This window comes from Acartia tonsa, chromosome 12 (assembly GCF_053477335.1).
Source record: "Acartia tonsa isolate MP-2025a chromosome 12, ASM5347733v1, whole genome shotgun sequence".
NCBI lineage: Eukaryota > Metazoa > Arthropoda > Copepoda > Calanoida > Acartiidae > Acartia > Acartia tonsa.
The window spans coordinates 5342770-5348769 of record NC_137271.1 but is presented as its reverse complement, the minus strand read 5'-3'; the positions used below and the strand labels follow the sequence as shown (position 1 = coordinate 5348769).

Here is a 6000-nt window from a genome sequence, read left to right as displayed (position 1 = left end):
AAAAAAGAACACATACAAATTTTTTTATCAGTATCTCTTATGGAGGGGAGGACGTGTAGCTCCCTGCATAATCCATAAAGGACGGCCTAATTTCTGGTAGATTTGATAGTTCATGTTTGGAATATTGGTAGAAAAGTTTAGAACTACATTAATCATGAAAAAATGCTCTAATCTTAATGAATGCAAATATCAGCTAATTTACCAATTTTGAATATTTTCACCATTACATAAGCAAGAACTGGAAAATTATGTAGATTAATAAACCAGAATATAAACTGCCAATAATAAATGTATAATCCAGACAACTACATGGCCCAAGTGGTGGAGAATTGCTTTCTTTTCTTCTGTTTATATTTCCGACGCCATTGGCTGATTTCAAAGACTAAATACAAATTCGGGACAGGGTCCCAGCCATGTGGGTAGTGTTACTTATATAACTCAATCCCCGTCTATTCTTTTACTTTAATATAACAATAAACCAAAATTGATGAATCTCCATTTAAAAGTTTTAAAACTTTACCAATTTAAATACACTCACACACACACACGAATTCACATAAAAAGTAATTGCTTGGAAAAGTTATATTCAACAATTTTATATGAAAACATCATAAATGGTAAGGAACAAGGCCAAAAACGGTCTTAATATGCAGTGCTAAAATAAAATACAAATTATGGTAAAAATAAAAAGATTGGTTATTAAGGTTGTAAAAATGGATAAAAAATAAACGTGGATATCAAGACAGGGGAAAAATTATCATCAATTTAGTGCCCTACCACTTCTTTTTCAGTTCGTTCATCCAGTAGGAGGGGAAGGGATGGGGTAAAGTTACAAGTTTAACTTTTTAAAAGTTCATAATTATTTGGTGTAAAATCCAATTAATAATAAATCCAATTAAATCCAAACAATTAAAATCATAAATTGCAGTGCACAATTATGAATTATTTTAATTATATCTTATGAAGATTCCCTAAGATTACAGTTGAGTTGGCATAATTGTAGCTGATTTTTGAAGTGACACTACCGGATACGCCCCTAGAGGCCCTTTGGGGCCCGTGAGGCGGGGGGAGGGAAGGGTTGAGTCCCCAAAAATAGTTATAAATCTTCCCAGGACCTATGAAAAGCTACATTTTAAGGAGAACCATATCAGTTCAGACACACACACAGATCCGGTTACTTTTATTTAAGGATTATCCTACAACAAACATACAAATTTAAAATTATTATATTTTTTCAATATGAAAATGGGTCAAATTTGTAAATATGTTATTACGAATATTGATATTACAATAGATTAATCATTATTAGAATACTTTGAAGACGAGGGAAAAGTTTTTAAAATGATTCTATTTTATTGTCGGTCATTCTGTAATGCACAAAAATATTAATAGGTGCAAATAAAGAAAAAGATAAAACACTTATCTTGATGACATTTTACTAATGCAGGGAGGGCATTTTATCACCATTGGGAACTTACATCAATTTATCTTCATTGTCATATCCCTTAAGATCCCTAATTTTAAATTAATTTAAGTCGACATAATCCAACGTCAACACATCCAACAATGAATTTATTATTACTTGGATCTTGCACCGGATTAACACATACTCTAATAAAGTATAATTTATAGCTGGCTTAAATAACGCTTCCTCCCATCCATCCCCAATACCTCATCCCCTCCCCTCCTACTGGATTAATGAACGGACCAATGACAGGGGAAATAGCAACCTTAATTGACGAGAACTTTTCCCCTGACAAAATATCTACGTACTAGCGGCTACGCCCCCTAGAGGCCTCTAGAGGCATTTTAAATGTTTTTTTTCTATTTCAAATATGTATGTCTATGTTGCATTGCACTATGTACGTAAAATCGAGAATAGTAAATGTTTCCTCGACTTTTTGTGTTTTGTCTTGGGAAGGCGGTGGTACCCTCCCCCAAAATAGTTATAAACCTTCCCAGGACCTATGAGAAGCTTTCCTGTAAAGGAGAACCCTATCAGTTCAGCGGTTAGCGAGATCTCTTGGTACACACAGACAGACAAACTGAAATTCTTTTACTTTATTATAAGGATATTCTAAATCTATTCCTCCTTCGAGGCGTTCAGCATTCTACATAACTGTGTTATTATTATAGTTAGCATATTGACATTATGCCATTTATCAAAAGCTTACAAATAAAGTACAATAGCTGCTGACATATATCAGATCAGGGAGGAAAGGATAATGGACTTGTCTATTTAATTAATTTCCCAGGGATTTAAAGGGATAAGACAATGGCCGATAAATTGATGCATATTCCAATAGATGTTACACAAAATTACCACTCTTATAGATTACAATTTAGACCATTAACTTAAAAAAACAACCAATTAAAGTCCCCAAAGTTGTGAGGTCAACGAATAAGAAAGCGTTATAATGAAACTTTGGGGACTATTGTAATAAACAGCTCAATGTTTCTTCATACTTCTACCACCCACCCCCATCCCCCCAACCACCCACCCTCTCAAAGCCAGAATTTTACAAATACCTTTGAGGGGAAGATTTATTTAGCGTCAATTGCCATATCCTTGAATACCTGGATATTTATTGAAAAATAAAACCATAAAGTAATGGTACAAATTAAATGGCATAGCATGTTTTTTGTGTGGGGGGGAGGGGGTGGAGTATAATATTCCAAGCTTATTATTTTTGTCAGTAAATAACTGAAAAGGACAATTCGAGCAAGCGTTGCATAATTAGTGAAATATTTGTTTGTATCAAGTATGAAAAATTAATAGTTTTTAAATCAGATTTTTAAAATCTGATGATATATTTCTAACAATATGTTTTATTCGTCTGTTAATCAACTTAACCAATCCTATCCCATCGTATGAAGGCTTCAGAAAAGGGTGGATTGAGGCTATTTTATACATAAATCTAAGTCTTGTGGTGGTTTGATTTCACTGTCCTTTCCTCCCTCCAGTGGCGTAGACGATAGTTTTTTAACATTATCAAAAACATTTCATTTGATAGGGGAGGGACAAACCCCCTTTTTACACCCTTATTCTACGCCCTTGGTTGACATTAAAAATATTAATTGTTATAATTTGTAAGGAAAAGTCATTCAACCCAATAAATTAATAAAAATATGAATGTTGATTATTTTTCTTTTTTCTTGAAAATGGTTACTTTATAAATTTTCTAAAATTAGGTCTAATGATTGTGTAAAACTTTTTTGTGTGAATTTGAAACCGGTTAATATTAGTACCAATAGAACCGGTTCTCAACCATACTGAAAACTGATGTATATTATCATATTTCAAACAGTTTTTCACGAGTATTAAAATAAAAACCAAAACTGGTTTTAATCTTATAATATTTCATTTTATTTTCCGCGGAAAGCTGTCTATAATACGGTGTGATTTATATATATTCCCTAAGTGATCAAGCGTTAAAATTCTAAATAGCACAGCTTCGCTATTACTGAGGTATGTCCGCACGTCCGTCTGTCTGTAATTGGCCTGTTTAATATTATTGAATTTCGTCCATTCCGTAAATAGATCATCCTTGTTTTTAATTCATCAAAGTCACAAGAGCCATTAAAACGTAACCAAAACACCTCAACCCCCCCCCCCCCCTACTCAATGAAGAACCCTTCTTTTTGTATTCCTCCTCTCACCTCCCCTTAAAAGAGTATCTCATTATTTGGTTAAGAAATTTGTCGGCATACAATTATAACTCCTTTAAAATAAGTTCACCCCCCTCCATTTATCAGTTTTTAGGCATGTAAAAGATGTTTTAATAGCCCCCCCCCCTTCTGTCTCTACCCGCCCCTAAACTTCAACCCCGTTTATCTATATTATACACCGGTTTAAATCGAGGATGCCAAAATTGATGAAGAAATTTTGTGAGTCTTACCATCGATAAACATGGACACGTGTAAGAAGCGCAGCAATAACAAACAATTAAAACAAATATTCGTAGGTATCCTATCCTATTATATAAAGTAGTAAGCTTTTTTTGTCTGTAGCGAAGGATCTCGCTAACCGCTGAACCGAAATGGTTCTCCTTTACAGTGAAGCTTCATATAATTACAGGTAAGGTTTTTAACCGTTTTTGGGGAAAGAACCACCACCCTCCCAAGAGATATAGAAAAAATAACCCCTCATCCAGAAATAATTTTGTATAACTTTTTCCTTTTTCAAACTAAAATTGAAAGTGGGATGGGTCTACTTGCAAGGGCCACTAGAGGCCTCTAGGGGCGTAACCGCTAGTAATCTAATATAAAGTGGTAACGTTTTTTTTTGTCTAAAGTAAAGATCTCGGAAAGTGAAAGTCCTATTTAATTAATCTTTTTAGGGAAACTTTAAAAATGTCTATGGGTGGTTTAGGTCTATTTTTCTGACCCTCTTCGCCCTCCCCTAGAATCTATGGACAAGGCAACTAGTTGTCAATAATCCATTACAATGATATTTTCCTAATAGCTTCTTTTTAGCCGTTACTGAGATATATTACTGCAGAGACAAAATTAAGAATGGACATTTTTTCCTTTGTAATTAAGACTATTTAGTAGATAATAAATGATATTCAGATTTAGACAACCTTATCCTTGGTAACTTAAATGTTGTCTTAGTGTCTTAACTGGCTTTATTAATGGATAAATCACATATTTCAGAGCATTATTTTATACAATTTTTAATATCTTCAGTTATGACATGGCTTGGCCTCAAATTTAATTTAAAAAAAAAAACTATGCAATAGAAATATTTTTTGGCAGCCGTTTTTGAGAGCCTCAGGTGTAGAGAAAAGATCCTCTCCCTACCTCTGTCTCTACCTTTTCTCTTCAGGGAGGCCGTCTCCTTGTCTCCCATTGCCCTCTCCCTCCCCTCCTTCCTCGAATTTTCTCCCCGTTTTCCTAACCAAAACACACTACTGTAGGTTTTACACTTCTGTATAATATATATCTAGATATATATTAAATATCCTCATTCAAAATGAACCTTTCACCCCTTTTCCCCCACCCCTGATGTTCTGTAAAGCGCTCTCTCAATCCGTATCCCCCCCCCTCGCTCTCTATTTCTAGCCTTTCTCTCTCCGTGTATTTTGAGTCCTTACTTTGATACCTTATGTTTACACTCTTATTTTACTCCTTAGTCTTCTTATAGTCTTACACTGCTTACTCTACACACCCCTGACTAAATATTGAGGCCCGTACGGACACCCCCACTCCCCTTTCTTCTAGAGACGTTTCGCTCTCTCTCTCTGTCTGTCACTCTCGCTCTCAAAGCTATAAAAGAAGGAAATTTCCCCCATACCCTCATCACCCGTCTACCCTCTCCCCTAGACACAGGGCGGCTGAGAGAAAAAGGGAAATTACGGAGGAGGGGGGAAAGAGAAATGTTGAGAAGGGGAAACTTCCCCTTCCTAATTTTATGAGTAGTAATACAAAACCTTTCAAAGGGTGATTATAGTGAAAATTTATCCTTAATGGTCAAAAATTAATCTTGCCAAAAGAAAATTTTTGACAGTGTAAAATTGTGTTAAAAAATATTAAAAATCTACATTGTGACTTTGTTTATCATAGAAACAACAAAATTGAATAATGTTAAAATAAAAAAAATGTATAAATGTGAGAAAAAAGTGTAAAAATAATATAAATCTAATATTCTACAAGTGATTTATCCTAAGAGTACACTAGTGGCAGAAAGAAAAATAATTTTAAAAAAAAGTGTCCTCACGTTTCACACACCCCTCTCCTTGTTGAGGGGTTTGATACGCCCTGGTTTCTCATTCACAGGTATTGTAGTTCAATCTCCCTTATATTATTTATTCAAAATTTTTATTTCAAGTAAAACATAGAAAATAAAACAATAAGTAGCATAACAACTCAATAATGAGAAACCTATATTATTTTTTTGTGTAAAGGTCAATATTATATTTCTGAGTAAGTCAAATAAACTAAGTTAGAAAATACGATTAAGTTTTGTGATTTTTAAACTTTGACTGAAATTTAAATTGC

General features: G+C 33.9%; 1 protein-coding gene across 2 annotated transcripts in view; it reads left to right on the top strand.

The window, feature by feature from the left end:
- Positions 1-5419: 5419 nt before the first annotated feature.
- LOC145334326 (teneurin-m-like) overlaps positions 5420-6000 on the top strand; it is a 132109-nt gene continuing 131528 nt past the window's right edge. For both annotated transcript variants that reach the window (XM_080179738.1, XM_080179737.1), the window contains exon 1: positions 5420-5778. The gene's annotated coding sequence lies outside the window, so the exon portion shown is untranslated. The remainder of the gene's footprint in view (positions 5779-6000) is intronic.